The following is a 20,207-nucleotide window of genomic DNA, read 5'->3' as shown; positions in this document are numbered from 1 at the left end:
AATTGCCTTAAATTTTGATGGTTTGTTTGGCAGTTCATTTCGCGGTGCACTATACTGTCCGCTATCTCACCTTCTCAGGTTTTTCCGCGTGTAGGTCCCTTCCGCGAGAGAATAGCCAGTGTGCACAGTAAATGCGGCCTCATGTGCGTCTACGTAATAAACACGGCTCCATAGCCGACTCCATGCCCGACCATCGGCACAATAAGAAAGAAAGAAAGAAAGAAAGAAAGAAAGAAAGAAAGAAAGAAAGAAAGAAAGAAAGAAAGAAAGAAAGAAAGAAAGAAAGAGTTTCAAGCCCATAGGCCAAGAAGTAAAAACCAAGAAGGAAGGAAATTGAAGTAAACGAGACACGCGTGCGGGTTTCATACTCCACATTGGGGGAGAGAACGGAAGGAGAGAAATATATGAAAATGAATAAAATTCAGCTGAGACACTTAAGACTGCTTACGTGTGGGAATGCGAAAGCATTATAGCCCCTTCGGTGAAATGTTTTCGATTTATGTTTTCGACATGCATTAAAGTTCTTTCTGATGAATCGGTGTGTGTGTGTTTGCGTATACGTTGTGCACAGACCAGAAACACTCGGACGATTTCACTGCAGAACGATGCGTTTTTTTTTTTTTCCCCTCTCTTGCTCCGTTTTCTGAAGCGTGCTTCCGTGGGCGACCACGTTTCACAGCTGCCGCTGAGGTAGACGCTTCGGAGAGCATCCCAATAGACAGAGCACCGATGAAATCCGAAGAGCATGTGACGCGCAGAAGGCAACGACATGAGGTGCGCAATAACGCACGCACTAGGCACACCTCATTTTATACACTCGTGATTTGGCGTCGAGAGTGCATCGCAGTAGACACAGTACCGACGAAATCCGAAGAGCAAGTGACACGTGGCAGGCAGTGATGGAAGCAGTGACGTCACGTGTGCAATGACGCACACAGGCACAACTTTACTCAACCATAACCGTGGAGCCACCATGGCGTCGGGGAAGCGTACTCGCTTCGCACCCAGACTGAAATGTACCAAATTTTCTTTTCAGTTTCATTAGTTGACTTTGATTGCAGAAACCTGCCGGACAAATTTGACGTCAATCCGAGCATTTTCGACGTGTTTTTACTCTTGGCGTTGTCGGCCATTTTTGATACCATCTTTCGGTCACGCCGCCGACGACAACGCCAGATGTTCGCGTAATGGGGCATATAATGCTTTCGCACTAATAACAGCGTTCGGGCGCGCATGCGGAGCTCACCAGCACAGAGGAAATGTTAGAAGTGTGCAATGCGTGTTTGTGGCCGCGACTAAAGTGGTCTTTGTAGTATTGCGCTGAATTCACCTTGAAGTGAAGAGTAATTAACAGCCACAACGGTTTAAAATATCCAGGTAGAAAATACCGATGATGATAAGCATCGACAGCGTTAACTTCATTGGAACCCACTGGAAGCTCGTCCAGTGTCCATGGCAGCACTTTTTTAAAATGTTATAACGACAATCATTATTTGTGGTTTCTACCGGAATCTTGTATATAAACCACCTAAGGCACCATGGAGCAAGGAAAACCGCCTGAAACGTCCGGGAAGAGAGCAGCGTGACACGCAGTGACTCACGCGCTGACGCTCACGCCTTGACGCAAGAACTGGGCTGGCGCCGCAAATCTCCGCCAAGCTCACCACATACCCCCTTCGCACTCCTTCACAAGCTATGGCAGAAAGCTGGATTAGTTGGAATTTTGACATTCTGATGCGATTCCAGCGCTTAATCGGAAACCAAAAATACAAAGAGAAGAAAAGGCAACAGGATACAGCAAGAACGCTGGTCTTCAAGGATCGTGCGTTGATGCGTCTAAGAATTGATCGTCGTAATGAAACTAACGCTTAAATACTTTCTTTCTACCAACGCCTCGCTCGATGTACTATGTAAATTTCTGCGCTAAGGAAATCGCTCTCAAATCTGCGTGTTTCGTCAGTTGTACACGCGCCAAGACCAGCTGCTCGCCATCGGATCCAGCGTCCATCCATTCGTTGTGCACACCTCGTCTCGCTCCTTTTCGAAGTGTGCGTCACGTGTAAGTTGAGAGAGAGAGAGAGAGAGAGAGAGAGAGAGAGATCACTATAACGCGTTTACGTAGGTTGTCTTTGCGATCCCTTTTTTTACTTCGACTAGCTCACGAGGCTGGAAAAATGACGCAGCGCGGAGGCGAAAGAGCTGTACATTGTTAATTTACTTATTTTGTTTCGCTTCTTCTTCCTTTTTTTAAAAGTCAACATAGAAGGAGACGTTTCAATCCTTAGGCGACGTCAGTGAGTTCTTAAGAAACGACAGACGTAACGCAGCTTGTGTTCACGTGATACATATAGAGAGCTATATACCTACTACATATGCACACGTTCCGTATACAATACGCGCATTCCTAGCGAGTTCGCGCACAGTTCACAACACACAATTACACACCCGGCCACTCACCCTTGTTCTTTCTCAAGGCGATAGCATCGCAGCACTAAAGGCATGCACAGCTGCGTTTAGTGCGAATAAAGAAAATTGATAAATATGTAACATATAACTGCTTGCTCCTCGGCTTCCTCGTTAGTACTTGTTATGGTGCCTAGAAGGACGCAAATGATATGAAGTATTGACAGAGGAGGAAAGAGCGGTCTTTCTTGTCTCGTCATTAGTTTACATAGGTTCACCTACTTATACACCATGGATCAAGAAGTTGTGTTCGCACTAAACAGATTATTATTCGTTTTGTGCCAATTATAATCAACTCACGATCCCGATGCTTCATCGTGATTGTGATCGCGATCACAAAGGCATGCTGTCGGTTCTGTTTACGCCACCTGTGTGCGGCGAACAAGGACTGGAGATGCCATTTGAAAAATAAAAATAAATAATTTACTATACCGCCAGTGAGGTTTGATAGCAGTATAGTTGCGCATGAAAGACCCTGCTTCTTTTATTATTATTTGATTTGAAAACATATACACAGGAAAGAGAAAGCGAGAAGCAAAGGCTGGCAACTGCCACCAGAAGGGGCACAACGCCTGCCTACTCTTCGGAAAGGACGAGAGAAACATAGAAGGAAAGATAGGAAGGAGGGGAGGAAGGAGGAAAGGAAGAGCAAGATGACAAATCTCAACGAATAAAGTAAAACATACAGTAGGGCCCGTCCCTGCAGGTCAAGCTACTAAAGAATGTAAAATAAAAGAAATATTTGCTGGGTTACAAACGTGCCCCTAAGTTCGTTGTTTCTAGAAAAGTAATCTGCTTCTTTTAAACACCCGACTACTACACAAACTTTGTTCACAGGGAGAGCGGCTGTAAGAATCTTCTGGTTTCATTAGCGGTGTCGCCGTCGCAGCAGAGTCACGGATGAGTCGTAGCCGTATTAATGCCCCGTTAATGCTTGTAACGATTATCATCAGGATATCATGTTAACGGTGACGTGAAAGTACATAACTAGAGCAAAGAAGGTATCTCAGCCGTTTGAGAACGTAGGGACTTCTGCTCTGGAAATCGACCCTTCAAACGACAGGGTCATCAAGACTTCTCTATTTTCTCTCTCTCCCTCCCTCTCTCTCCCTCTCTCTCTCGCTCTCTTTCATTCTCTATTTTGGTGGGAGGGGCTGTTATAGCAGTCTATGACAACGATCCAATCAATATACGCACCGCGTTCAAACACGTCGACGCGACTGTATACGTTAGCGAACTCAGAACCACCCTTTTCAAGCGAACCGAATCAGCAAATTTAAACCAGGTGTAACGCGGCAAAGTGGCGCTGGCGCTCTAGTGCGAGTTTTCTCTGGTCAGAAACCGGTACTGCGCGAAACACTGTTAAGTCTTAGGCCCATTTCACCAACCGCGATTCTGCTCGAAATTTCGAGAGTACGGCATCGAAGGAGGGGCGAATGAGCCGTCGACCCCTGCGTGCGTATGTGCGTGTGCGCGTCTACACACAACGACCCCGAGCACCAGATCATGTGGACCGAAAATCAGCGCAAGAGAGGTCTGAACAGGAACTTCAGTGAGATTGAAAATGGTGGCGAGGCCCCAATATATCGGGCACGAAGCGGCACAGTTCCAGTTAAGAACCGAGTTTATAATGAACACGGCGACTATTACGGCGCCGATATGGCCAGGGCGTCGCGGTTCATCTATATACCTTTATGCCCTTTCGCCCTTTCTCGCTAACCTGATTGTGTGCGGAACAGAGAATGGCGCCGAAGCCAAACGAATACGCTAACAGCAGCCTCCACGGCGCTCGCACGCGCGTCCGCGGAAGTCGAACCCCATTACGAATGCATTGAGTAGGAATGGCTCGACGACGGATCGATTAGAAACAAGAAGCGAGGTACTCGAGACGCAACGAAGGGCGACGCGCGTGGCTTCTGAGAGGCCGCGCTTTTGTGTCGAAAAAGGCCAGTGCCAAAAGGGTGCGCCCGTCGTCAATTGGCACATGCCGCTCAGATGAACAGAGGAAGGCGTACTTAGGAGACTGGATCTTACTGTGGCGAAATGGCCTTTTTGGTACATCTTGGTACATCTACAGTTTTAATGCTGTAGAGGCCGCATCCGATTCACTGCGCAAAGGCTAGTGTCACCGACGGCCTGCTTGTGACGGTGGATTGGATTCTATATACGGGGTGATCATTCCTTTAAGTTTTCCGGAATGTATAAATCGCCTGTTGCAGATAACATAACTCTAGTCCATGAGCTGGATTATTCAGAGAGGCGGACATTACTTGCACGAGAAATCGAAGCACATAATCAACGAATTAACAATAATTCACTAATCAACTTCTTAATCATTTACTTCACGGGACATACTGCAATTTACGAATTGGCAATTATTGCGTTGCCGGGCTCTCCACAAACAATAAATTGTCCAATGATCAAACGGTGGTAACATCAGATGATTCGGAAAAAAAGAAAGAAAAAGAACATACAAAATAAAAAACAAAATAAAACGCATACAAAATAAATAAAAACACATACGCATGCAAGGAAAGAATAAGTGTTAATACGTATAGATACAATATCGTTCTGGCTTTCGTTCGGGTTCGCTCTAACAAAGTGCCGCTTTCTAGCTCCTCAAAGAGAGGCTTGCTGATTTCAACAAAGTGAACCAGATAAATTTTTACGGTTTCTCTTATCTGAGACAGAGGGAATAACAGGCCTACATATTATCAGAATAACAAATATCAACGACCACGAATATATATATATATATATATATATATATATATATATATATAATTCACACAAGACAGGCGTATGTAATCCCCGTATCGTCAGCTGGGCCGGGAACGAATCACGAACCTACCTACACAAACCGCAATTTTATTCACAAAATCCTTGCCCTACTATTGCAGGGTCAGGCTCCATTGAGGCAAATCTTGCAAACTTTCTTCACTCTGCACCTGACCGGTCGCGCAGTGGCGGAAGGAAAGAACACAATCATTCCGCAAGACGCACGCCGACCGACCACAAAGGCCTGTGGTCAAGCAACAAAGCTTCAGCGGCCATTGACGAAAACCTCGAAGGATGACCGAGCACTTCTCGGTAAACATGCAAGCACTGCAGAAAGCGAGCAACACCCAGGAGAGCGGACTTCTAGAACGGGCGCTGGCACTATTGTCGAGGGCAAGGTTTTGTAAGCGTGCGCGCAGGGTTTTATTATGCATGTTTTATGCGCCTGTTCGTGGCAGTAGCCGTCGCACCATTCCGTTTGTATACACCACTGCAGTTATTTCTTTATGAAACGTTTAGCCTGCACAATGAGCTCGCACAAAGAGCGCTGCCACGTCCACTGTCACAACAGGCCGCGTTGAGCAACTCTGTTTTAGTACCAGCTAGAAGCTTTTTGTTCCTGTTAGAAAAATGCGAGAGAGAGAGAGAGAGAGAGAGAGAGGATTTATTTGAAGGAAGAGAGGGAGGTCAGCCTCAGCTAGCGCGTTCTGGCCTGCTACTGTACACAGGAGGAGTCATTATAAAATCATGCAGTACATTTATTTGCATTTCAACAAAAAGTTTACCGAGTGCAAAAGAAAATTAAAAGAAGCGCCACAGAATTTCTCGAACGGTTTTTGTAAGGGAAGGAAAAGGGGACGCTCTCTTTCCCTATTTTGCCGACAGCCTCTTGCATTTTCCTAGGTCGACATTTTTTGGGGGATGATCTGTGGGTAAAAGAGCGGCTTGGGCGGAAACCTCTCGACAGCTCCGTGAAGTGCATGACATCATCAGCTCGCACGCCAAAAGGCGAGCAATATTATAGCAGATAAGACGAAGAGCAGAAGCTCAATGTAAAAACATGAAGACTAAAAAAAAAAAAAAAAAAAAAAAAAAAAAAAAAAAAAAAAAAAACGAGACGTAAAGAAGAAGACAGCGATATTAAGATGCACTTCGGTTGTAACATAAAAGTAAGCACAGTCACAATCCCACATCCCGCGTTTCAACATTCACCCTCTACACTCAACGCAACCGACCGACTTACAATAGTGTGGAGAGACGTCCGGGCCACATTTTATTTATTTGTTTCTTTATTTATCTTAACATCTCAAAGCTACACACAGGCTGTGAGGGACGCCGCAACGGAGGCCTCTGCACGAGTTTTCATCACCTGGAGTTCGTTAACAAGCTTCCAAAGCTCGGTAAACAACCCATGCTTGCGTTATATAATCTCGTCGGAATGCAGCCACCCCGGTCGGTAATCGAACCCTCAACCTCGTACTTTTGCACAAAGATGACGCCTTTGTGCGGCACGATTCCCCCGATCGCTTCTGAACGCGAACGGTGCGTAGGATACGCAGGTTCGTTTATTTGTTATCTTTTTTTTTCGTAAATTGATAAATCTTTCTCGCACCGTCTGTGCCACTGGCTTACGAGCTCGTAAAACATCCCCACCCAAAATTTAGATAAGCGCGTTGACGTAAGGCTTCAGGACTGGCTCCACTATACTATATAACAGAGCCCTCGATATAGCGAACGTCCAGGCGTTGACATAAGGCTTCGGACTGGCTCCGCTATAACGTACAGATCCCTCGATATAGCGAATGTCGAGGTTCGACGTTCGAACCGGCCAACCAAAAACGGATTTCTATACTGTGCCTTACAAGGGCCGGGCACTGTCTGATGGCACGTGTGCGCGACGAAGCATATATGCGACAGAAGGCGCACAAAGCCTCGCGTAAACCGTCCGCGCATGCGCTGTCAGCGCGTCCATCAGCCGCGCGCGTTCCGTCTGCGGCAGAGTCGAGCAAAAATACAGGAGAAAAAACGAAAAAAAGAAAAAGGATAAGCGCTGTCCGGCCCGATTCCCCCGGTTGGGGGAATCGAAGCGACTGGGCGCTGTCCGACAGAGCAGCGTCCTCCCCTGCATATGTGGACCTCGGAAACTCTGGGCGCGCGCGCGAGGCCTTCTATCGAATTCCGTTAGACGGGCGGCTCTGGCGTATTCTGGGAAGTCAGCGCATCGCGGGGGCCATTCAAAGACGGCTATGGCTGCTCGAGGCAGGTCCCGAACAGCTCCTGTGCGCTTCCATGGCGCATAGCAGGGAACAAGAAGAGAGAGGGAGGGAGAGAAGAAAGCAGACCAGCATTTCGTTCTCGCCTGTCCTATACAACACTGAGGGGGAAATTCGCGCACACAGAAACGCATGCAATAATAATAATAATAATAATAATAATAATAATAATAATAATAATAATAATAATAATAATAATAATAATAATAATAATAATAATAATAATAATAATATTTATTTATGCACACCAAGAACAAATACATAGTAGGCGGGCCTGTCGAAGCCTGAATGGCTTGTGTGACTAGGCCCGGCAGCGCCGGCAACAGCGATGAGATCAGCGTATATACATACAGACGTTACCTTAATGCCGACAAAAAATTGTGCAAAGAAAAAAAATTAGATACATGTTATTCCAATGTAGCGTGAACATATTTTCACGCTTACATAGACAACAAAAATTAAATACATGTTATTCCAACGTAGTGAACATTTTTTTCACGCATGTATAGACCAAAAAACAAAAATTAAAAACGTGTTAAGACAACGTAGTGAACATTTTTTCACAGATATATATATACGTACAGGTTAAGGCAACCAAATTACATCCAATAAACATATACCCATACAAAACAGAAAAACTCAAATGGAAGATGACATTTTCTTTAAAGCCCTTTTTGACTGAACCGAGAAAATTTCGTCAGGCAGATCATTAAAGATTTTTGGCACATAGACAGATCGTCGTGCCTCACCATACCTAGTTGATGAACGAGGAACTTTAAAACGCTTGTTGTCCCTCAAAAGTCGAGGGGCTACGTATTTCTCTCTGAATTGGTCGTTCCAAAAATGACGAAGAACAACAGTTTGCTTAAAAAATGTGGTTGATCCCTCTTATATAGGAATCGGTATAGAACACGAAAGTGAAACGTGTCTTCACAGAAGTAGTGTAATGTTTATTGCACATTGATATATAATGTCTATTGGTGTTTTGTGGCTAAAGCGCCCTTAGGCGTTGATGCACCCACGCTGACGCCTGGTGGCACGTCTCCTCCATCACGACTACCAACGTCGATGACCATGAGCAACCGTCGTGCATATGGAAGCTGCACTACGCTGCACACGCTAGCACAACGCGAAAGACGAAGCACGTAACTGACACACTAATACAACGCGCAAGACAAAGCACGTAACTGAATCGTCACCGAGTCAAATCAGCGCGTACAGCGCGTCGTAATTGCAGCCTCCGCGATCAACTTCAGAAACATTTTCAGAGCTAATTGCGGAGGCCACGCTCCGCTGTGCTGAGTACGGTGAACGCCACCTAGGTGGCGTTGGTAGTGCTTCTTGATGCCAGCGTCCCTTCGAATGCTGGCATCGAGGCGTCGTAGTGCTGAGACCACCGAAGCGTTCACTGTCGGTGCGCGTTAGTGTCATAATGCAGTACTTCTCTTTTCTGCTCGTAGGCGGCGGCACCGCCCCGAGCAAGAGCGCGGGTACACGGAGGAGTGTTAGATCAATGCCTCCTAAAAAAACAATGCCTGGGACGTCGCTTGCTTTGCCATTGGAGGTACGCTGCCGTGCGTTGCGAGCGAGCGCCGCGTGTTGGCGCTAGCGACTGTACTGCCGGAGTGACGCTGCCGGCAACGCTGTGTCGGCGCAGCTGACTACGGTACAGAAAGTACGCTACAGTGGCCAGAATCACTGTAACTACGCGTTGTGCAGGCGGTTGCTTGCGCACTCGTGGCGTGCATTTGAGGTGCGGCGTAGAGCACGCGCCTGCTGCGTGACAAAATTTTTCTTCGAAGGAAGATCAGCTCTGGGCCGTCCGGCAGAAAATGCCGGCCGAGTCCAAGTCCTAGCTTTTTTATAAGCTTTTTTCGGCCGTTTATCGACAATGCTGTGAAATAAGTTTTGAAGTTTTGAGCATTACAGTCACTTGGCAGATTTTCGAAGAAGAGTTAAAACTTTGTCAAGATTGGTAAAATCGTGGTAAAAAAAACGCGTGGCGAAGAGAGCTACGCTCAAAATTTATCTCGTCATTAACTCGTGTACAGCGCCGCGTCGCTAGCGCGTTGGAGATGCGTTTGAAGAACGCTGACATTCTTTCTGCAGACGGTCAACCGTGCATGCTGTGTTCGCCGCTGCCGAATAGTTTCGCCAGAAGCTCGCTTATGGGCACAAGTTCATCCAAATAAAAGCTACTGTTATCCCAAGTCACCTCCTCTCTTTGCCAACCGTCACTTCAACGCGACAATATGTAGCATGAATGTCGTCTGGTGAAGCAAAGGTCACGGTAGGCAAAGGCGGGCGTGCGTCGTCTGCTCGAGTTACCATGGCACGGCGACGCTCCGCCGCCGCAGGTGTGTTGCAAGCGTTCGCCGCGAGAGGCTCTAGGGGTTGTACTATGTGGAGAGGAGGAAAACGGAAAGGGTAGGGCGCCGCGTCTCCGGCTCACGTCCCAGGCATAGTTTTTTTTAGGAGGCATTGGTTAGATATATAAGGCGCGTCTGTGTAGCTCTCTGCAAATGCGTTTGTGGCGCAATGGGTTAAACGCTCGGCGATCTATCGTCGCGGACCGAGAGGTCGTGGGTTCGATTTCCAAATTTTGCATGTTTGTGGAACTTTTTCTTCTGGTTTCTTTCTTTGTATTATGTTCTATGACGTATTTCCGTGACGGAAATACGTCAGTGAAGTCTTGGTGGACCCCGGCATAAAACACTTTCGTGTTAATAACGATTGAAATGAAGGAAAACGTAATGCTGAAAATAAATTTTCATCTGACACCTGGCCACAGCCATAGGCAACACTTTTCAAAATATTTTTTAATAAGCTGTCAATTCGTGTTTGCCATCGCAATGCGCAGAAAGCGAATACGGTGATTCCATATCGCAATATGCTGTACGCGAGAGCATGCACTATGGTTTTCTTTACCGATAATGGAGTAAAACCTTTTATATTAAAAAGCAACCAAGCGACACTCCTAAGTTTGCCACACAGATAGGCCAGATGATGCTGCCACGACATGCTGCTATCAATAAATAAACCGAGATATCTCACACAGTCTACATACTGAACCGGGGCACACGTACATGAAACGCAGTGCTGGTCATGCAAGAATACTGGGATGTTTATTGTTGTGGTCTTTAAGGGATTTCTAAAACATGTTAACTGTGTCTTCTTGATATTTACATTGATACAATTTTTCGCAAACCAGTGCATTACACTATGTATTGTATTTTGCAGGGCGGCCACAGCCCTTTCATAATTTATATGCTTCGTTAATATTACTGTATCGTCAGCGTACTGATAGATAGTACCTTTAGAAATTACTAGAGGAAGATCGTTTACAAATATGTTAAATAAAAGAGGTGATAAAATTGACCCCTGAGGAACACCGGCTGTAAGCCATTGCTTGCTACTGACGGTTTCCTTGTCGGCCATAACTATCTGTGACCTACCACACATGTAGTTTCGCAGTACGTTGTGAAATGGTCCTCTGAATCCCATTAAAGTTAGTTTCGCTAGTAGAATGTTATGATTCACTGTGTCAAAAGCTTTTGCTATGTCTAGAAATAGCGCACAGGTGAATAAGTTGTTTTCAAATGCCGAATGTACTTCATCTGAGAATTCTTCTAACAGGGCTGTGGTACCTCGATTCGCAACGAAACCAAACTGTCTGGGCGATAAAATCGAAAACTTCATTAAAAAAGAAGTTATGCATTCGTACAGGAATTTTTCGAGTATCTGGGAAAGTACCGGCAAAATTGAGATTGGTCTAATAATAATAATAATAATAATAATAATAATAATAATAATAATAATAATAATAATAATAATAATAATAATAATAATAATAATAATAATATCGAGCATCCGCACAATAAATGGTGCCGTTAATGACAACGTTACAGCGTATGGGACTTGCTTATGAAAACTAAGCACTCTGTGGTGTAAAAAGGGGAGTTATAGCTATATATGAGAACGGGCCCCTAAACAAGTAAGCATCGGTTATTGAAGGAGCGCGTGCGACGTCGACTTAAGCTTCTCGAATATATATTTCTCCTTATTAATTTCTTTTTATGTTGCCACTTTGGTTTAGCCAGTAGCAGCTGTGCATACATTAGTGCAGAGGCGGACAACACGATAATCCAAATGCGCTACCACGGTGTACGTAATATGGCCACGAATCGAATCCGCGACCTCGTATACAGTGAAGCGGACGGTGTTCGCGCTTTATAAGGTTGACTAGAGATTATCACACCCGAATGAAATCATTCAAACAAAACGAAAGTGACTGCTTTATCGAGAACCTTTTCTTTCACCGAGCAACGAGCTAAGGACATACACGGCCGCTCGGCGACAATGCACAAGCGCACCGCCGCGGCGTACTGTACACCGTATACCGCGAACAATGCTCCCCGGTTTTTCGAATTTCTCGAATCCCAGACAACGTCGTCCCAGCCTTTGTGCCCTCTGATAAAGCTACGGGCAGCTATGTCACAGCCACGTCGGATATACCGCCCGTTCCACACAAAGTAGCCGTCTGTCGCTCTTCCTTTCTTCGCTGATTCGGCGGCGTCAACATCGGCCTAATCATCTTCCCTACAGCGGTGCCGCTTCCGACAGACCCGCCCACAGCCTCAACCCCCCTCCAAACGCCATTTTCTTTTTTTTTTTCTGACTTCGCTTTCATTCGTTCCCCAAGACGTCTGGCTAAATTTGGGAGTCACCCGCCGACGCGTAACCGATATCTGCGACTGCCGCCCCGCGATCGATAGCTGAACGATTCCGCTGCAACAGCACGAGCGCGTAATCAACAGGGGACGTTTTGAAGCCAAGAACGTTTCCATCCCCCAGCTCTCTCGCGCAATCTTTTCTTTTTCTATTATAATTTCTATTCGCTCTTTTCCACCTGCACTTCAGCAAACGTCCGGCAATGTATGTATGATATTTTTTTTTCTTCTTCTGACAGCCGTATATATATATACGGGAGCGATTCAAACGGAATTGGAGGAACTCGCAACGAAGAGAGAGAAATTAAAAGAAGACCGAGCAAGCAAAACGCGAAGCTCCTCGTCGATGACGGTTTCAGTGAAATTCGCTCGCTCGAATATAGCGCGCGTCCGACTCGTTTGTGTCTATTGAATTCGGCACGGCGCATCCTTCTCGGCGTCGGCGCTGGCTCCGCTAGTTTCTGCTGCGAAAGCGTATATTGGATGGAGGAGGCTCGCAGCCGCGTGGCGAAGTCAAATCCGGGCGCAATCTTCGGCGAGCACCCTCCCCCTTCGAACTGAAGGTTTCGAGCACGACTTAAAGACCCAGCCTGGCCCCGCGGATACTTCCCTCGCCCGCGTAACCCCGTTACTCCTTCTCGCGGTTCAACCCTCCTTCCCCCTTATCCTCCTCCCTGTACGCCGTAAGCTTTCTTTTATTCCCATTTTTGATACTATTTGTATAGTTCTGAGGACGGGAAGTGAAAAAAGAAGCGTGTGTGTGTGTGTGTGTGTGTGTGTGTGTGTGTGTGTGTGTGTGTGTGTGTGTGTGTGTGTGTGTGTGTGTGTGTGTGTGTGTGTGTGTGTGTGTGTGCGTGTGTGTGTGTGTGTGTGTGTGTGTGTGTGTGTGTGTGTGTGTGTGTGTGTGTGTGTGTGTGCGTGCGTGCGTGCGTGCGTGCGTGCGTGCGTGCGTGTGTGCGTGCGTGTGTGTGTGTGTGTGTGTGTGTGTGTGTGTGTGTGTGTGTGTGTGTGTGCGTGTGTGTGTGTGTGTGTGTGTGCGTGCGTGCGTGCGTGCGTGCGTGCGTGCGTGCTTGCGTGCGTTTGTGCGTGCGTTTGTGCGTGCGTTTGTGCGCCGGTCCCACAATACGGTGGCATATAGTCATCGATAACTGCGCGACGCAGGTATGTCGGATCGAATTGGACGTTCTGCTGCATTTGCGCGATTGAAACGCTCTTCCAGACGAGCCAACCTGCGGCGATTTCCGGAGGTCTTCTTTCAACGAGTCACCCGCCCAGCTATTTCTGTTTCGTTCAGAGGGGGGCGAACGCTTAACATTAGTCGAAAAATAAAGTCTTGCAAGCATTACACGCCACAAAAGAAACGAGATAGAAGAAAGGAGTTATAATTGGCATAGGATTCATCGCTTCTTCTATTATTTCTTTTTATTTATTTCTATTTTTCTTTCTCCCTTCTTTGGGTGAATTTCCGGCGTCGTAAAGGGCAGGCGTCAACAACCTATGTATTCTTTTACGGCGGTAACGTTTATGAGTTCTTTCAACTCACGACGCGACCGTACGACCGTGGACAGCGCCGAAAAACCAATAGCCACACCTGGCCCAGCCTCAGCATATACTATAGTTGCTTCGGGTACGTTTGCGAAAGTAGCCTAAGCCTTTTTTTTTTCTCTCAAAAATCGTTATAATCGCAATGCACAAACAGTAGCAACGAAAAATTCTTGCGCATTTCTTTTGACTTATTGTTACCGTTACTGCAAAGCTGGAAGGTAATATATTCAGCATTATAAGCAGCATCGCTAAATTAGAGATACACCCCTATGGTGCACCAAACGGGCGATGCCAAGGCAATGTCACACAACGTCTATTTCAACGTAGGCAAATGTGAGCGTTCATCTCGTAAGCGATGCAAGCTATAGAGCGGCACACAAAGTACACCACGTAAAGTAGGCAGCAAAAATTTACAGGACACGGAACTGGTGGCAAAAAAAAACAAACAAACAAAAAAAAACGAATTCCTGCAGTACTTGGGAACGTAGCCTCCAATTCAAAGTTTGAGTTCGTGGTGGTTTTTGCAACCTACATAAGTTGGTCCATTAAATTAGAAGCGCCGTGTCTAAATCCACGTTTTGCTTTCGAACCGGCGTCCCGTAAACTTCTGTAGGCGACTGTACATACATCGTTTGGAAAAGTTATTATGAAAGACCACCGAATTAAAACTTCGGTGTCACCGTTAACAACACACCTGCGTGTTTATGCCTCTATTTCGGCAATATCGACAGAAAGAAAATAAACGTGGTTATACGCTTCAACGGAACGGAACCGGTAGCGCCACGCACTACCTTGCACGCCTAGTACACAGTGACACACATCGACGTTTGTACCACCGGCCTATTAATAGTGAGTTGCTTCCCTTTTCGTTTTTTAGAAACCCTATACGTACTTACGCCAAGTGCGAACTATTAACGGCTCGCAAAAAAATATGAACCCAGGCTCTCCTGTCACCTCAAGTACATTAATGGGGCTATCATCACCGAAACGTCATTACGTTTGCATATTATGTAATTACCCATTTTCTAGCTGGCTTAACAGGCACCGTTGTTCTTCAAAAACAAAGGGGACAGCAAATCTGCACCGTTCTGGGTTTATTCTTAAAAACATATAAACGTAGAGCCACAAAAATACGCATACCGCTGACAGCCATCTTCTTTCTGGGGTTTTACGTGCCAAAACCAGTTCTGATTATGAGGCACGCCATAGTGGAGGGCTCCGGATTAATTTTGACCACCTGGTGTTCTTTAACGTACACTACAACGCAAGCACACGGGCGTTTTTGCATTTCGCCTCCATCGAAATGCGGCCGCCGCGGCCGGGATTCGATCCAGCGATCTCGTGTGCTCAGCAGCGCAACGCAACGCCTTAGCTGACTGAGCCACCCCGGCGGGTGCCGCTGACAGCCATACTAGCATGAAATATGACAGTAATCTTCGGCACAGAAAGGCAAAGCAAGTGAATGAGACGTATGTTCTAGAAAATGCTACGAAGGGCACACTCGAATGCGTCCGCCTTCGCAAGTTCCGCTACATGTGCACCCGCGCACTAGTTCGACCGTCACCTCATTCAACTTTTGTGGGGGCACTAAGGTGCGATAAGGGCAGTTGATGAACTTATCTTCACGAGTTGTCCGGACAGCCCTATTCAGCCCCATTGACGCATGAACGTGATAGCATTACGAAATGATAGATGCGCAACGTACGTCATATCGCGTCTAAAGGAGAGTCGGGACTTGGAAAGGTTGGCGCCCGCGTCCACCATAGTACGGCTTTGCAGCAGGTCAAAAAATCGACTCCTAATTCCTCTTTTCCTGTTCTTTGTTTGCCCTCAAATACCAAACCCACCTCTTTGTTTTTCTGTTTCTTTCGTCTTAAGAAGCAGTACTGAAATGAATTAACGTTTATTTGAAACAGTGACTTGTCAGTCGAGGTGACAGGGTCCCTTATTCCAGGACTGTACTGAACATGAAATTACAAAATAAATGTTGTTACCCGCCGTGGTTGCTCAGTGGCTATGGTGTTGGGCTGCTGAGCACGAGATCGCGGGATCGAATCCCGGCCGCGGCGGCCGCATTTCGATAGAGGCAAAATGCAAAAAAAAAAACGCCCGTGTGCTTGCGTTGTAGTGCACGTTAAAGAACCCCAGGTGGTCAAATTTAATCCGGAGCCCTCCACTACAGCGTGCCTCATAATCAGAACTGGTTTTGGCACATAAAACCCCAGAAAGAAGAAGAAGACAAAGCAGTCTACTTCAAGTCCATAGGTACTCGATTACAAACTGTCTAAACTCACAACGACGCCGAATTTTTTTTTTTCGTTGCAGATTTTGTCAAACCTCTTAGGAAAGAGATACGCGTGTGTGAACTCGAAAGCCGAAGGAGAATGCAAAAAAAGGAAACAGCAGCCACGTGAATGCTCCTAGCATATCACCGATCCCTGTTCGGTGCTTAAGAAAGCATGGAGGGGGAGAACCCGACCGAGGCAGCGGCTAAATCAGGACCGCTCCTATCTTTCGAGTGACGGTCTCGATAGCGAACGATAAAGCTGTAGAGGCAGCTTTGCGTTTAGAAAGCCACGTAACGCCTGAAAGCCGGAGAACGAGCTTATCCGCGAAAGAAAAAGAAGAAATAAACAAATAGTGAGGTTTAATATCCTGAAACAGGCACCGTGCTCAGCGTTATGAGGAACACCGAAGTGGAGAGCTCCGGATTCGAACCGAGAATCACGGGAATCGAACCCCCGACCTCGTGTTCAGCTGCACGGCGCCACAGCGCCTAGGTTACCGCGGCAGGTTGAGGAAAGTCTTGGAAGAGTTTTCTACAGTTTATGACCTATATACCTCTTTTTGGCGCCGGTATTTCATGCTAATCACAGCCCGAAAAAGAAAAAAAAAATACAGAAAGAAAGAGAGCTATAGGAGGACGTCCGTACGCTAGATAAAGGTCCTATTCTACGGTGTTTATCATTTACTGGCTCGAGAGACAGCGAAGAACAGACAAACACGGAGAAATCGACAACCGTGAGAAGGAACACCGCGAGATGAAGACGAGGGCTGTTTCGGGAGAAGGGGAGGGGCTGTGAAAGAGAGTATGCCATAACGAAGTGCGAAATGACAAGAAGCCACACGGGTGGTTACATTGAAGGGCGGAAGGAAGGGATTGACGTCACGGAGTGCTCGGGCGATAGCGTTATCGGCCAAGAGTGTATGTGCAACGACACGAGTCTGCCGGCCCGCGTGCGTCACGTCTTCGGCGAGATAGCGGCGCCGTTCCAGCTCCAGTCTAGGTCAGCTACTATGGCCAACACGCGCTCGTCCGCGCCGCTCAAGCCAAGGGAACCGTACAATAGTCTCGACAGAGCCGGTCGCGTATCCTCAAGTTCGACGAGTACATAAATGTTTCTCAGCGAGCTCGCTCATACGCGCAAAACCGTCGATGCTACTCATTTTGACGTTCTATCCAGATGCAATCGGGATAGAACGTCAAAACCAGTCGCATCGACAGCTTTGCACGTATGAAAAAGCTCTAGCTGAGAAACATTCGAAACCCAGTTGAAGATACGTAGCTTTAATGAGACGTGCGATGCATAGAAATGCGGTACGTCGGTTCACGGTCGCGATATCTCAAAATCATAACGTTTAGTTCAACCTTTCCAATGCTTATAATTAAAAAAAATGCATAAGTGATCAACATGGGTCGCACAAGAAATGTCTCTGCTCTAGCCAACAAGCAGATGTTGCCCTGAAGAATATAAGTCCCCTTGTCAAAATGTTACCTCCAGAAATATCCATAGTTCGGCCCCTCTGGACCACTTCAAGACTCCTTCCTGCGAGCGAAGCTTGAAAATCGGGGGGCTGCCTTTGTTCACACGTGAGATTGCACCCGTAACAAACTTGATCGGAGAACGCATGCCAGTGTCATAGCACTAAAGCGGCTGCGCTCTGAAAGGTTGGCTTATTTTAACCGTATACAACGCGCCACGCGGTCATATCAGAATCTGAAACAGGGCGGCTGAAGCAAACACAGGGCGCGGAAACGATCATAAGTATGACGGAGACCGCGGTGTCACCTGCTTGAACTCACATTATTTGTATTACAATGACACGCAAGAACAGCGCTGCAACATGGTCAGCATTGCTTCGAAGAAGAGGAATGTGCACTCACCAGTGAGCGCTACCTCTTCATGGGTAGATAAGCTGATCATGGGGAAGCCCTGGAAAGAGAGGCAACAACATAATAAGTTAGCAGATGGCCAAGAAAGACATGATCAGAAACAACTAACTCATGAGTGTACATTCTTATTAAACTGGAAACACGTCAGAAAGCCAGCAACACCATCGAAGGCAAGATAGTGGGGCAGAAAGATGAAATTGCGGGAGTACTACAGATATACATATATAGTCAGGTAGAATGAGCATCTCGATGTACTTGGTGTCTTCGATACAAGTAATTTAGGAACCTCCTCCGGAACTGTTAGGAAATATCAGTGATAAACGGGAGAAGGCTACGCGTTATTATTCGCACGACCTGAGTAGGTTCTCGCTGCAGACCTGACGCAGGACAAGCTTACCCATCAGATACATAGGTATTATTGGGTTACACATAGAGTGCTAACAAATTACAGCTGCATCAGTTGCATTGCGTTGAAAATGTACCCATATAATTTCGCAGGCCGCATCAGGCTGGACACAGTGCGGCTTCTATTATAGCACCAAACCGTTCCGGACGCACACTTCATGTATTCACTAGATGCGTTTAGAAACAGTTCAGGAATGAAAAGATAAAAACCCACAGCATTTCTCAAAAACTGCTACACGCACGCACACGCGCGCACTCACGCACAAAGAAATAAACGAAAGGGTGCAGACTCGGACGGCCTAAACGACAAAAGCATGTGGAAGTCCTGTACATCTGTAAATATATTTCTGTAAAGGCCATTTGCTTGTAAACGCCGCCTGCCAGTAGACGGACCCGCCGTGGTTGCTCAGTGGCTATGGTGTTGGGCTGCTGAGCACGAGGTCGCGGGATCGAATCCCGGCCACGGCGGCCGCATTTCGATGGGGGCGAAATGCGAAAACACCCGTGTACTTAGATTTAGGTGCCCGTTAAAGAACCCTAGGTGGTCCAAATTTCCGGAGTCCTCCACTACAGCGTGCCTCATAATCGGATCGTGGTTTTGGCACGTAAAGCCCCATAAGTTAAGTTCTGCCAGTATACGTTACGGTGACGCAAATGATAGATTCGTTCCTCCATTCACATCACCCACTTACGGAATCCGCCGGTCAACGTGCACACGCTCACGTAAAAAAAGAAAATGAAATCGCAACTCACTCGAACAACGATGACTGCTCCTCGTCCGCCCACACAGGCGTATCCAACGTTAGTCAATATAGAGCGACCACAACACTTGACTACAATGCCGAGCTCCGGTGTCCCTCGCAAGACAGATAACAGTATCGCAGTATACCGCGGTTGAACAAGAGGCAAAGCCTTCGGTCGACATAGGACTGAGGATGGAATGAAGCTGTGCTGACGGAGAATCACGGTTACGGATGCCGAATGTGAACCGACCGGCACTCAGTGGGCGATCAAAACCGCCGAGAGGTGCGGACTCGATCGCGCTGCACAAACAGTTCTAGGCGATAAGTACGCGTTGGAGTTGAGATAGTTAAGCAAACGATAAACACGTGCTACTCTTGCCGATTTGGGAGAAAAAAAAAGAGAGAAAGCTAGGAGTACGAATGCAACTGATTAGCACAACCGACTGGGAATCAACCAGAGCCCGCACTTAGGTTTTTACGGATGGAGAAAGCCTGTGTGGGGGCAGCAGGTAAGCATCGTCACCGAAACGAGATCACAAGGCAAAATTGTTCAAGGTTCTAGTGGCAGCGGATGCTTCGAACATTTATCTTTGAACACACCCATAAGGCAGATGGGCTGCAGGCACTTGTATAAAGAAATAAATTGAAACGTGATTTGTGGGGTGTTCATGAAACACTTCTTTTTTTCTCTCTATTTCTCTTTCCCTTGACTGCACTGCCTACCAAAACCGTATATAAAAAGGTGACTGAAGAAGCTAAATGTAAAAGCCAAAGCCAGTACATGAGGTAGCAGAACATGTGCTCAGTGAAAGGTCATTAATCGCATACACTTATGGGCAAACGTTCATTCTCCCCCCCCCCCCCCCCCCCCCGATGCTCTCTCTCTCTTCTTCATAGAAGCGTTTTCTGTTGCGCAGATGTTGCTTGACAAGGTCTGCAAATTCTTTTTGCATTTCGCAAATCCCCAAGAAACAATAAATAGCCACGTTTTAGTTTTGTCGCAATTTCCTGCTCCTAATGAGACAAGCAGAACGAGCAAGGCCATCGACAGCAGGTCAATTAGTGTTCCGAAATCAACACATACGCCATCGCGGTA

At 46.7% G+C, this 20,207-nt stretch overlaps 1 protein-coding gene across 14 annotated transcripts in view; it reads right to left on the bottom strand.

Annotated features, from left to right (window-relative positions):
* Positions 1-20,207, bottom strand: part of LOC119460722 (plasma membrane calcium-transporting ATPase 2) — a 336,648-nt gene that overhangs the window by 115,088 nt on the left and 201,353 nt on the right. For 13 of the 14 annotated variants that reach the window (XM_049673162.1, XM_049673149.1, XM_049673159.1 and 10 more), the window contains one exon: positions 17,955-18,003. The gene's annotated coding sequence lies outside the window, so the exon portion shown is untranslated. Of the gene's footprint in view, positions 1-17,954; positions 18,004-19,121; positions 19,143-20,207 lie in introns of those variants that run through there. The other variant, XM_049673154.1, reaches the window with a different exon arrangement.

Source organism: Dermacentor silvarum, chromosome 8 (assembly GCF_013339745.2).
Source record: "Dermacentor silvarum isolate Dsil-2018 chromosome 8, BIME_Dsil_1.4, whole genome shotgun sequence".
Classification (NCBI taxonomy): domain Eukaryota; kingdom Metazoa; phylum Arthropoda; class Arachnida; order Ixodida; family Ixodidae; genus Dermacentor; species Dermacentor silvarum.
This window is presented reverse-complemented; position numbering and strand designations above follow the sequence as displayed.